The sequence below is a fragment of the Sarcophilus harrisii genome, chromosome 1, assembly GCF_902635505.1.
Source record: "Sarcophilus harrisii chromosome 1, mSarHar1.11, whole genome shotgun sequence".
NCBI lineage: Eukaryota > Metazoa > Chordata > Mammalia > Dasyuromorphia > Dasyuridae > Sarcophilus > Sarcophilus harrisii.
Window position 1 is genome coordinate 700,235,277 of NC_045426.1, and position 13,536 is coordinate 700,248,812.

The 13,536-nt window shown below is 44.6% G+C and overlaps 1 protein-coding gene across 1 annotated transcript in view; it reads right to left on the reverse strand.

Annotated features, from left to right (window-relative positions):
• Positions 1 to 13,536, reverse strand: part of SSH1 (slingshot protein phosphatase 1) — an 80,587-nt gene that overhangs the window by 52,661 nt on the left and 14,390 nt on the right. The window lies entirely within an intron of this gene.

Here is a 13,536-nt window from a genome sequence, read left to right on the forward strand (position 1 = left end):
TTATCAGCGTCCAGATTGGTTTTCACTGGCAGAGGGAACTCGCAGTGAGAGAAAAACTCACTTGAACGATAATAATTAATAAAATGGTAATTATTATTAAGGAGAAGAATTAATATTCCACTTAGAATCTTAGAGAGTGGCTGGGGGTTTTGGGAAGGCAGGTGACTTGCCCAGGGTCACACAGTGAGGACGTTAATTCATGGCCTTCCTGATTTGGAGACCAGTTTTCTGTTGACTTGCCCAATGGCATCATTAGCAGAGACAGATTAGAAGCAGCCCGCTTTCCATACGGGGGATAGGGACAAAAAGCTGGAGTGAGTGGCTGAGCCTGTCCTCGAGCACCCCGGAGGGAGACACGGGATCCTCCAGCACCCGGTGACAAGGGACTCTCCTGCACCCCAGAGACAGACACGGGAACCCTCTGGCTCCCCGGGGAGAGACACGGGCCCCTCCGGCTCCCGACGTCCTGGCTGGCAGGGCTGCAGAACCGTGACCTGCGGGAAGCCTGGGGGTCCCAGGGAGCTGGGAATGGGGCTCGGGGAGCGGGGGTCATGAGCTGGAGAAGCTGGCAGGCTGCGGGACAAACGCCTTTGCCGTGCTGGCCCGTATTGTTTGGCGGACAGGCGTGGGCTGTTCTCAGGCCGAAGGAATGTCCAGAAACATTTCAGACACTGCAGGACATTCACAGAGAGGGCCGGCCGGAGGCCTCGACTTCACGCGGAGGGGGAAGGGCGGCAGGGGGTCACCAAAAGGCCTGTGGAAGGTTTGGGGGTTGGGGAATGCAGGAGTCGGGGTCTGCTTTTAAATCCCGGCTTAATATTTGTAAAGCATTTAGCATGGGACCAAGCACATAGTAGGTACTTAGTAAATGTTTGTTTCCTCTCTTCCTTCAGAAGTTTTTTGTAAGAATCAGATAATATACACAAAGCTCAGTATTGATCAGGCACATAGTAGGTGCTTAATAAATGTTTGTTTCCTCTCTTCCCTCACAAGTGTTTTGTGAGAATCAAATAATATACACAGAGCTCAGCATTATGTAAATGCCACGTGGCTCCCATTACAATTATTATGATTTTCCATATTTTACTGTCATATAAGTAAAGCTCAATGTTGCATAAATGTCAGCAATTATTATTATTGTTGTTGTTGCTGCTTCTGGCTCTAAATCTTTCTTCCTGTGACTCTGGATGGGGCAAACTGTGGGTCCCATGGGCACTCAGAGGACAGGCCTGGACAGGGAAACCAGAGGACTCATTAAACAACATTTGACAAAAATTAATTAAGGACCTACTGTTTAACCAGGTGTTGGACACGCAGAGACACAAAACAACCCGTGCCCTCAGGAGCTTACTTTTTTTGGTGTGGAGGATGGGAAGCACGGGAGCACACGGACATGGATAAGTCAGAACAACCCAGACAGCATTTATATTATATATATATATATTTTTTGGGGGGAGGGAGGGGGGCATTGAGGCAATTAGGGTTAAGTGACTTGCCCAGGGTCACACAGCCAGGAAGTGTTAAGAATCTGAGACCAGATTTGAACTCAGGTCCTCCTGACTTCAGGGCTGGGGCTCGATCCACTGTATCACTGAGCTGCCCCACATTTATATTATATTATATTATATATTATATGTTGTTCAGTCATCGCAATCATGTCCAATTCTTTGTGACCCCATTGGGGGGGTTCTCTTGGCAGAGATACTGGACTGATTGGCCATTTCCTTCTTCAGCTCGTGTTACAGATGAGGAAACTGAGACAAACAGGGTGAAATGACCCGTCCAGGGTCACACAGCTGCTACGTGTCTGAGGCTGGATTTGAACTCAGGGAGATGAGGCTTCCTGACTCCAGGCCAGGTGCTCTCTGTCCACCATAGAGCCCCCCAGCAGCCCCAACATTTATACATTATCTGCTGCAGAAACAGATATTGGGCTAAGTCTTTCATATTTATTATCTCATTTGATCCTAACAATTCTGGGAAGTTGGTACTCTTATTATCCCCATTTTACAGATGAGGAAACTGAGGTAGAAAAGTTAAGTGAGTTGCTCAGTTAGTGATCATCTGAGGCTGAATTTTAACTCAGGTCTTCCTGACTCCAACCGACTGTACCATCTAGCAGCCCCCCAGGCAGACGTCCTGAGTTCAAGTTCTTGTTAAGCAATAACCATCACCTCTGTGGTCCTCAGTGTCCCCAAATCTGCAATAATGTTTGAACTGGGAAGAAAGTTCTTTGTAAAACTGGAGAGAAAAGTAAGGGGCTGACGTGAGAATCATCCCTTCTAGCCCCCAGGAGCTGCCCCAGCGGAGCGCCAACCAGCCGGCCAGGAACAACCGGTCACCTCCTTCCTACTAATCTCCAGCCCCACTCGATCCGCTACCGATTCCTCTCTCGTCCATTAAAATAAACCCTTCGAGATCCCCAGCCAGTCCGTTGAGTTCCGGATCGTGTCAGCTTGCTTGCGAAAGCCGTCTACCTGGCACTAGAATGGAAAATGCTCTGAAGGGGAACAGTCAATCGCTACCACTTCTAAGTGTGTTGGATTGCAAATATAGCCATTAAACTATTATTTTATTATAGATTCTAGGTTACTTTATAACGCTGGAGCTTCATGTGATCCCAGTCACGCAGATTTCAGGAACCAATTAGGAGCAGAAGCTCCCCTCCAGGGTGACTGGGCAAGAAATAGAGCATCACTGCATTAAATCCAAGATTGGTTGAACCTGGGGGAACGTGATCTAGTTAAGGAGGGAGGCTGTGGATTTCAGAAGATCGAACCATCCATCATCCTTCAATTTATCTCCTGGAATCATTTTTGTCATGTTAAAATAATGCTGATGTACATTATCAGAAAACAAAAGATCGGCCTGGTGTTTGAATAACAGTGCTTTTAGTAAATGACTTTATGATCAAAAAGAAAAAGCTGTCTACACCTGTCACCTCCATTTCTAGCCCCTGAACTCTTTCTTCTTCCCTCCTTGAAATCTGGCTTCCAACGGACTCAACTGAGACTGTTCTCTGCAAAGGAACCCAGAATCACTTAATGGCCAAATCTGATGGTCTTTTCTCAGTTCTCACCCTCCTCAGGTTCTCTGCTGATTGGCCACTGCCCATCCCCATTTCCTCCTGAGCACTGCTCTCTCCTAGTTCTCCTCCCTCCTAGTCCACTCTTCTCAGTCCCCTTTGTGATCTCACCATCTATATCACACTCCTTAAATGTGGCTGCTCCCCAAGCTTCTTTTTCCTCTGCTTCCTGGGCTTTCTTCTCCCTCTGTTTCCCCAGATTCTCCTCTTTTCCTTCTACTCCCCTGGACTCTCTTCTCTTTTCCCCCTGTTCCCTTGGGCTCTCTTCTCTTCTTCCTCTGCACCCTCCCTCTTGGGCATCTCATCAGCTCCCATGGAGAACAATTCCCAGATCTCCTTCATATCCTGGCCCCCTCCTCCTTTTGCCCCACACCCCCAGACATACGCTAAGATGCAGTGACAATGGCTTCTCCATCTCATGACTTCACTGAAGTGGGGATAATTTCATTCTTTGTCCTTATATGTTCAGTGCTTAGTACAAAGCCAGGTATACAGAAGGTGATTAATAAATGCTTGTGATTTTTTTTTTTTTTGAGGGGTCCCAAAGGGCAGACCAAGGGATGGTGGCAGAAAGCTGCAGGGAGGAAGATTTAGGCTTGATGTCAAAAAAAACTTTATAACCCTTAGAGCTACCACAGTATGGAAGCGTATTTTTCAGCTCTGAAATTCCCTGTTGATTGGCACTTCATTTAACAGATTAGAAAACTGAGGCCTAAGGAGGGAAAAGCCTTTGTTCAAGATCACCCAAGAAGAAGCAGAAATGTCCTGACTCGAGCTCTGTTCTCACTGCCCTACACCGCCTTCAAGCGCCCCATGAAGGATATCTGTTAGATGAATGAGTAAAAAGGCCAGAAAACAAGAGTGTGCACATGTACCCCTTCCCAGTCCTAAACAGTTTACAACCCCCCACACACACTTTTAGCAGCCCCTTTAAGGGCTTTATGTCCCCATTTTACAGATTGGAGAATTAAGATTCAGAGAAGTGAAGGTATTTAATTTATCCAAAGGCATACAATAAATAAAGTAGAGGGTATAACTTGCACCCAGGCCCTAGCATCTCTAAAATTTCATAGTTGGAAGGACTTTAGGAGACTATTTAGTCCAGCTCCCCCCCACCCTTTTTTTTTTTTTACAGATAAGGAAACTGAGGGATAGGGAAATGAAGCAAACAGAGATTAAGTGACTTGTCTGGATTGAAAAGCTAGTAAGAGGAAAATCTGTGTGTCTAAGTCAATGGTAAGATTTGACTCCTGGCCCAGAGTTCTATCTACTGAAACCCCCCTAGAGCAGGGCTAGACTGTGATAATTCTCTCGGGTCACACATAGGGTCCTGGAGGCCATATGATCACAGATCTGGAGCCAGAAGAAATCTCGGGGGTCACAGCGTCCCAGACTCCTCCCATTCATTTTACAGAAGAGGGAACTGAGGCTGAGAGGGATTTAGATCAATTTACAGAGGGCTCCCTTTATGCCAGGAACCAGCTCAAGGTCAGTCTTTCTGATTTATCTCACGGCCTCTTCATTTTAGGGATGAGGTCATGGAAGAGGAGGGGGTCACAAAGCTAGTCGGAAGGACCCTCGCAACGGCCATCGTATCTAAGCTCTGATTTCTGAAGGGCTCAGTCTCTTCTGCCGAGTAGGGGTCGTAAGGGGCTGAAGGCAGTGGCTAGAGCCGGCCTCCAGAATTGGCCAGTGAGGAACGGTCAAGGGCTGGGTCTGGCTCTGTTCAATATCCCGAGCCACCTTTCGGGTGGCTGCTGCGGCTGCCCGTCTGGATTAATTATTCCCAGAACAGAACATATTCACTCCTGACACACTGATGAGACAACAGGAGCCCTTCAAAACCAACAAAAACCAGCCACCCGAACCCAGAAACCCTTCCAAAAATAGCCCTGCTTTTAAAAAAAAATGTAAACACACTGTGATGTTTCCCAGGGACAGGCTCTGTTCTCTCCGATCCTCAGCCCGGAGACAGACAGCAGGACTCGGGGTATGGAAAGGGGGGAGTGGCTCAGAGCCCCAAGAATGTGCCCCAGATGGGGACACGTAGCCTGGGGAAGGGAAGAGTCTGGCAGGACCAACTGGCCATCTTCAAGAAGTGAAAGGGATGTCATGGGAAATAAGGATGATGAACAAGCGTTCGCACACTGCCTTTAAGGTCTGCAAAGTGCTTCCCAGATACGAACTTGTTTGATCCTTACAAAAACCCTCTGAACTCCAATATCAAATAATTCCAGAATTCGACGTTTCTCAGATTCCATCATCATTATCCCCATTTTACAGCGGAGGAAACTGAGGCAGAAAAGAAGTATCTTGCTTTGGATCTCAAGCTAATAAATAATAAAAATTAAAAAAATAAAATAATAAATAATAAACAGAGAGATTTTGAACCCAAGTCTCCCAGGCTCAGAGCTAAGAATGAGGAACAACGAATAGAAGGGCAAAGAGATCCATTTGGGCTCCACGTCAAGAAAAGCTTTGGTTCTGATCCAATCTTGATCCAATCAAAACTGTACTTACAAAGTGCCTATGGCCTAACAGTGATAACAACGGCTAAGCCTTCTACAGTGTCTTAGAGTTACGGAAGGGCTTATTCAGGGTTTCCCAAATGTCCCTTTTTTAGATGTGAAGATAAAGATTTGATTTGAAATGTACTTATGCTATGTTGTGTGTGCTGAGGGACGGAGAGACAATCGGCGGATTATTTTACATCTTTGGGACTTAAGCCAGAGACCCAGTCACCTTTCAGATCTTCTGATAATTATAGAAAATGAAATCAGTATTTCCCAAACTATGTTTGCGATGGGAGTTTCTTTCCCAGTTTCAAAGATTACAGTTTCATTGTAATCTTTAAATTACTGTCTGAGGTTACAATGTACTATTAATAATTATTTTATTAAAGGTATAAACCTGTCAAAAAACTAAAAAACAAAACAAAATGTCTCCTACAAATAGGAGATAATCAACAGAGGGAAGTGACTGTCACAGGTAGGATTTGAATTTATCCCTTGCACCATGGGGTATTGGGTTTAAAAATACAAAGACAAGGGGCAGCTAGGTGGTGCAGTGGATAGAGCGCTGGTCCCGAAATCAGGAGGACCTGACCTCAGACACTTACTGGCTGTGTGACACTGGGTAAGTCACTTAACTCTGATTACCTTCATAATAAACAAAAAGACAAAGAAGGAGCTCAAAGTCTACTGTGTCTATGTATAGATGAGCATAAGTTTTGGGGCAGCAGGAGTAGCAAGAGAGGGGAGGGATGGATAATAGCACACAATGAACAGAAAGAACACTGGGATACAAAGGACTTGAGTTCAAATTCTGACTGCTCCTTATGTTATTTTATATGACCTTGAATCCCTTCAGCTCCTAGAGCTTATGAGAGGAAATTAGACTCAGCCTCTGAGGTTCTTTCTGGTTCCTATCATCCTGTGTTCCCATGTCATTTACTATCCCAGGACCTCAGTTTCCTCATCTGTAAAATGGGGATAATAACAGTATTCACCTTGAAGGGTATAAGGATTAGGTGAGATAATATTTGTAAAGTGCTCAACCAGTATCTGGTATCTAGTAGGTGCTTAATAAATCTTCCCTTCTTTAGCCCCAGGATCTCTTCCCCTGCAGAGGGCTCATATTATAAGGGATCTCGCTCATGTGATCGTGGATATAAAGCGTGTTGAAAACCATATCTCCCCCCACACACACACACAGATGTGAACATGGAAGCAAACACAAACTTTCTCTCCGTCCATGGGCACAGTATATTCCAGCCAGGGTCTGAGCATGAGGGCAACCGGCCGACTCCTACAGGACTTCAGATGGGACTTTTCTCTGCTCACAAACACTGGATTTCCAGCTGACTCTTAGAAATGGGTTTAAATTCCAACGAGGTCAACTTAAAAATTAACTTTTTAGCCACGTTTCTTCTCTGTCCTGAGCCACAAGTGGAAGGGTGACGGCTCGCTGGCCAGGGAACTTGCTGAATTTGGAGATTCCTTTTGTTTTCCCTTTAAACGAGCCACATTGAGAAAGGCAGTTTTATTCAAATCCTCTCCCCTACTAAAAACTGCCAGGATTCGAGACTAGTTTTAAAGCGAAAAGCAGTAACTAACAAGAAGATGGCCCATTCGCACGTATCTCATTCCCCCAAATTAGAGACTTGAGCATCGCGGCAATAAGGCTGCTACCCAGAAAGCAAAGAGACTCCTAAGAACATCTGGGAAAGGATGGGCAGGTCTTTGAGTCTTCTAATTTTAAATTAAGTTAAATAGATGTACGTGTATATTTATATATACATATACAAATTATATCATCTCACATAATATTATATATTAAATAAAAGAAAAAGAAAAATCCCAACCAACCAGCAGAGAACAGGTTCAGGCAATCTCCTATTCTTTATTCCCCAAAACCCTCAAGTCTCAGAAGCCAAGAATTTAGAATTTTAGATAGCTCAGGAACAGGAGATCTTGAGAGTTTAGACATCTTAATGTCTTAGAAATATTAGAATCTCGAATCCTAATCTCCTCCCTCTCCCTTCCTCCTCCCAAACATATAACCTTAGGAACAAGGACTGAAGACTTCAGAGTACTAGATTCTAGATCATCCTAGTGTCTGGGAATTAAAGAAATGAAGGATCCTAAAATCTAGAACTGGAGACAGCTAGGTGGCGCAACAGAGCATTAAGCCTGGAGACGGGAAAATCTGAGTTCAAATCCAGCCTCGGATACTTACTATGTGACACACAGCCAGGAAGTGTCTGAGGTAGGATTTGAACTCAGGTCCTCCTGATTTTAGGACTGGTGCTTTATCCACTACACAACCCTTCACTCTGTTTATCTCAATTTCCCCATCTATAAAATGAGCTGGAGAAGCAAATAACAAACCACTCCAAGTATCTTTGCCAAGAAAATCAAAGTTGGACACATAGAGTCAAACATGGCTGAACAACTAAACAATGAGAAGAATCTAGAAATGGTCGGTGCTTTGGAATCCTGGAATCTAGAATGATGGGTACCTTGACACCAAAAACCAGATCATTTTAGAACCCTAAAAGTACAGAAACCAACAATCTAGAATTTTAGAACCTTTGACACACACACACATACACAAAAACCTCACTATCTTAATCCCAGAATCTAAATTTTGAGATAGTCCTTCAATCTAGAATTGTTGACACACAGACCAAAACCCCCAAACCTACAACAAACAAATCTTCTCACAAACTAGAATCTTAAAAAGACAGAATCTCAACCTAGAATTTTAGCAGGATCTAATCTAGAATATTTGACATAAAACCCTTTCCTATTTTAGGATCCCAGGATCTAAATTTTTAGATATTCCTCCAATCTAAAACTGTTAATCTCTCCAAAAAATCCCCCAAACCTGACCACCCTAGAATCCTAAAAGAACAGAATCTTAGAACCTAGAAGTTTAGCTAAATTTTAGAACCTTACACATACACTTTACATATGAGTATCATAGCAACTGGGTGAAGTAGGTTCTATCTTGCAATCCTACAATCTAAATGATGAGATAGTTCACCAATCTAGAATGACACAGAACATATACACATATCAAAAACAAATCCTCTCATCACCTGAATCTTGAAAAGACAGAATCTCAACTTAGAATTTCAGCAGGATCCAATCTAGAACCATTGATACAAAAAAATTTCCCCTTAGAATCCTAGAAGTATACAACTTAGAACCTTTGATACATCAAAAAAAACTCACCATTTTAGGATCCCACAATCTAACTTATTAGATATTCCTCCAACACTAGAATTGTTGACATGTACCCCAAAAAACAAACCCACCATCCTAGAATCTTAAAAAGACAAAATCTCAGAACCAAGAATTTTAGCAGGATCCCCAAGTCCATAATCTAGAACTATTAAAAAAAAACTTTTAAATTTTTAAATCCTGCAAACACGGAATCCTGGAAATCTAGAATTCTAGACACCTAGAATCTGAGAAATAAAGATCAGAGACTGTGAATTTTGTTTTATTTCCAAAATCTAAAACCTCCAGCCCCTAAAAATCTAAGAAACAAACTTATGAGTTTTGGAATCACAGAAAGAATCCTGGAACACTCAGTCTTAAGAGTCCTGGAATCTAGAACTATGGCCCCCTAGAACCTAAGAATCAAAGACCCAGGGTCTAGAATTCCAAGAAACAGTCTCTTGGATTGTAGAATGTTGGAAGCCTGGAAAAGACAAAATAGAAGAAAAAAGGATCTTGTAACCTTAGAATTTAGCGTCTTGGGAACACAGATGGTTAACTGTGTTCCTAAGAACATCAGCTCCTTAGGAGTCAGTTGGAAATTTATAACATCACCCCAGACCCCGTGATCATTCAGGAGCCAGGAACAGGGTTTGAGGGGAGGGAGTAGGAGTGGGGAGGAACTCACTGGAAATCCCCACCTGACTACTGTCCTTTTAACACTAGATTCTATAAATGAGAATAATTCCCAGTTAGACTGACTGAATCCTTAAAATCTGTGCAAAAACAGTGGAGAGAAACGACAACTCTCACAGTTCACAGAATCTGAGTTCAGATCAGCCCTGCTATTTATTCTTTGTGTGATCTGGGGCAACAACAATAATAATGCTTTATGCTTTAAATCATTTTAATGATTAATAATTAAAATAATAATAACTCTTTAATGTTTCAAAAAACACTTTACATATGAGTATCATAGCAACCAGGTGAAGTAGGCTCTATAATCATTCCCATTTAATAGATGAGGAAACTAACTTGTTCAGGGTCACTGGGAATCAAATTAATTTTCAACAGATTTCAAGACCAGGTCTTGGGTGGCTGCCTCAAGCTGCCTCTCCATGCTCCTTGGACTTCAGTAAAGCAAGGGACTTCATCTCAATAATTCTTGAGGTCCCATCCAATTATAATTCATAATCTTTTTCTTTTTTTTTGCTGAGGCAATTGGGGTTAAGTGACTTGACCAGGATCACAGAGCTAGGAAGTGTTAAGTGTTGGAGACCAGATTTGAACTCGGGCCCTCCTGACTTCAGGGCTGGTATCCACTGTACCACCCAGCTGCTCCCTATAACTCATAATCTTAAGTCATGTATCCCTCTGGACCTTGGGGTCTTTATCTGTAAAATAAATGGATGCCTAGAAAGTCTCTTCTAGCTTTAAATCTAGGTTCCCAACTCCTTTGAAGAACTCAAAAGTTTCATGGCACAAAAAAGGGGGGAATGTTGGAATGAGCGCCAACCAGCGATTTCTCCTCCCAAGTTTATTCTCTCCTGGAAGGGCCGAGCCCAGTCGGGGACCACCCTCCAGGGCCCCTCGGCTGACTCGATTTCCCGGCATCCGGATTAAATCAGAACAACATTTCCCAGTGAATCCTGATGCTCCCCTGATGGGAAGGAAGCCAGAGGAAATGGGACCATCTGCTCCCTGACACCTGCGGGCAGTGTGGTTGCCAATCTCTTAAAAGGTAATTCAGGAGTAGGTAGCAACACAGAGAAGGAAGAAAGGGGGAGGGGGAGGAGGTGGGAGGAGGAGAAGGAAAAAGTGAGGGAAATATTTTGCTCTATCAGCACTCAGGTGATATCGGGGCTGAGAGGCTCCTCGAACAGCAAGGGACTGAAGAAACTCCCTAAACTCTAAGTTGTTCCACCAGAAAAAATAATTCTAAATAATTAGATAATCTAGATAATTCTACCAGACTGGGGGTCTCGTTAAATGTTCCTTCACTTGTTACTCAAGAGGCAGATCAAGACCGCAGAACGGACTGGGTTAAAGAAAGGATAGTGGCCAACGTGCAATGATTAAGCACCTCCTGTATACCAAGTTCTGGACTGAGAGCCTGGAATACACCAGACATGAAATCAGGGTCCTCTGCCTTCCAAGGGCACCTTTTAATGGGAGAGGCAATATGTGAATAACTGCATACATTATATACACAAAGGTGACTCAGTGGGAAGACATGATAGTGGGAGCCAGAATGAAGATGCTCTGAAGGTGTGATCAGGAAGAGCAGCTAGGAGGTAACATAGTACACAGAGCACCAGGCCGGAGTCAGGAAGACTCAGGCCTGAGTTCAAATCTAGACCCAGACACTTAGTAGCCGTGTGATCCTGGGCAGGTCATTTCGCCCTGTTTGTCTCAATTTCCATTCATTCATGAAATGACTTGGCCAATGTCATTCAAGGGGTAGAGGCTAGAACCCAAGTCTAGGACCTCTGCCATGTTTCTTCCCTAGTATTTTCCATCAGGAAGAACCTAAGCCTAGACAGCTTAAGTGATGTGTTCAAAGTCACAGGGAATAAGAGGCCTTGCTCTAAATCTGGGATGTCCGAGGAGGAAAGTTGGGAGGGGATGGATCAGATGCCCTGTTTGGGGAGTTGAGGGATGGAGTGTGCTTCCACTCCTCAATTTCCCTTTCTGAAAAATGAGGGGATTTCTAGCTTTAAGTTTTAAGTTCAGAGAACAAGCCGCCATCGTTTCATCAGTGAAATTAGAACTGATTGACTGCCATTTCTTCTGTTTTAAAGCAATTTGTTCGCAAAGAGAGGTCATTTCAAAGCAAAAAATAATGCTCTGAAATCGTGAGGAGGCCTTTAGCGGGTGGGTCGGTCAAGATGGCGGCTGAGCTCCTCTCCAGCTCCCAGTTCTGTGGAATCTGTGATGGGACAAAGGTGTCTCCTGGGTACCACAAAGGGGGCAACCGAGGGGTCCCATCTCTGGCGAACTGCTGGGGCCATTAAAGGGAGACACCGAGGCTCGACTCTAGAAGGGTTAGGATGGAGAATGTCAGAGCTGGGAGACAGGAAAGGGCCTTGGGACAGGGAATGTCAGACCTGGAAGGGTCTTAGAACAGGGGATGTCAGAGCTGGGAGGGCCCTAGAACAGGGGTCAGATTTAGGAAAGACTTTAGTTAAGAGAACATTAGAACTAGAAGAAACTTTTGAGCAGAATATCAGAGCTAGGAAGGCAAGGAGGGTTTTAGAAACCATAGAGCCAGTCCCTCCCCTCGCTTTACAGATAAAGCAACTGAGACTCCTCCCTCACAAAGAGAGCAAGTCAGTTTAGGCTGAAGAATTCACATTCTTAACTGAAGTCCTCATTCCCAATTCCTCTTCCTCTGGAAAGATCAGGAGATTCCCAAAGAGATTTCTGCTGCTCTCTGCTCCACCCTCCACCCTCATTCCCATAGACTAAGTCATCCAGGAAGTGCCTCCAGCCAGCTCCACTGCGGTCCACTGCTGCCCTCCCTTGGAAAGCTCAGAGTCCCAGAAACTCCCGTTGCGACACCCTCCTGGAGCCCCCGGGGAGCGAAGGGGGCGCAACCCCTGGGCCGGCCTCTCACTCTGAGAAATGCAGGGCCCCCCCACAGGAAAACAGACCAAGGACGCCCTGTGTCTCCCTGTTCAGGACCCTCAGAGATAGTTTCCATGCAAAGTGGACGACGAAAATGGTTTTCTCCCTACTCCTGAACACACTCGCACACGTACATGAGCACACACACATACTCATCCAGCACACACATGTACACTCACATACATGTTCACACACTCACACTCACAGACACACTCACACACGGACCGCCTGCCTTGACCCCGTGAGTGCCCACAGCTCCCTTCTCTGCACCGTCACCCTCCGAGCCTTCACCCCCTTCATTCTGTGTGTAGAAATGCAGATTCTAGATTTAGAGAAACGCAGCCCGGTCCAAACTCCAGCTGAGCTGTTCCATCAGTGACTCTACCAATGACACCGGAGGCCACTTCCGATGGGATCCTCCCAGAATGAGACCACAGAACGCCGCCACTGTGGTCTCAGGATGTTGGGCAGTGTAGTGGACAGACTGTCAAGAAAACCTGAGCTCAAATCTGGCCTCAGACACTTTTTAGCTGTGTAACCTCAGACAAGGCACTCAAATGATATCTGCCTCAGTTTCCCCAACTGTAAAATGGACATTATAACAGTTCCTACTTTGAAGGGCTGTTGTGAGGCCCAAATGAGATAGTTTTTTTTTTTTTTTTTTTTAAGCTATTTTATTTCCAAAACATATTACTTATTGTTGACTGATCTGTTTGGAGATCACCTGGTCCGGCTTTTACATTTTACAGATGGGGAAACTGAGACCCAGAAATCTGTGACTGATTTGCAATTTCACTTGCACATAGGGAGGAAGAGGAGAGCTTCTGAGGCAGAGGGAGCCTAGGAGGTCAGTGAGCTCCCTCGTTTCACAGTTTAAGGAACTGAGGCCCAGGGAGGAGATAGAGGACATCTTTCCAGCCCTCCTTCCCCGCACCACGAGGCCTCTCCACCCCCTCTCTGGTTCCTAGGACACCGATCATAACAAAGCTTGAGGCCTTTAGAAAATAAATACCCGAACCACAGGGCAGCAGGTCTATTGTCCCAAAGAACATATATCTGTGTGTGTTAAGCAAGCATGACAATTTGCCGTTTTCTGTT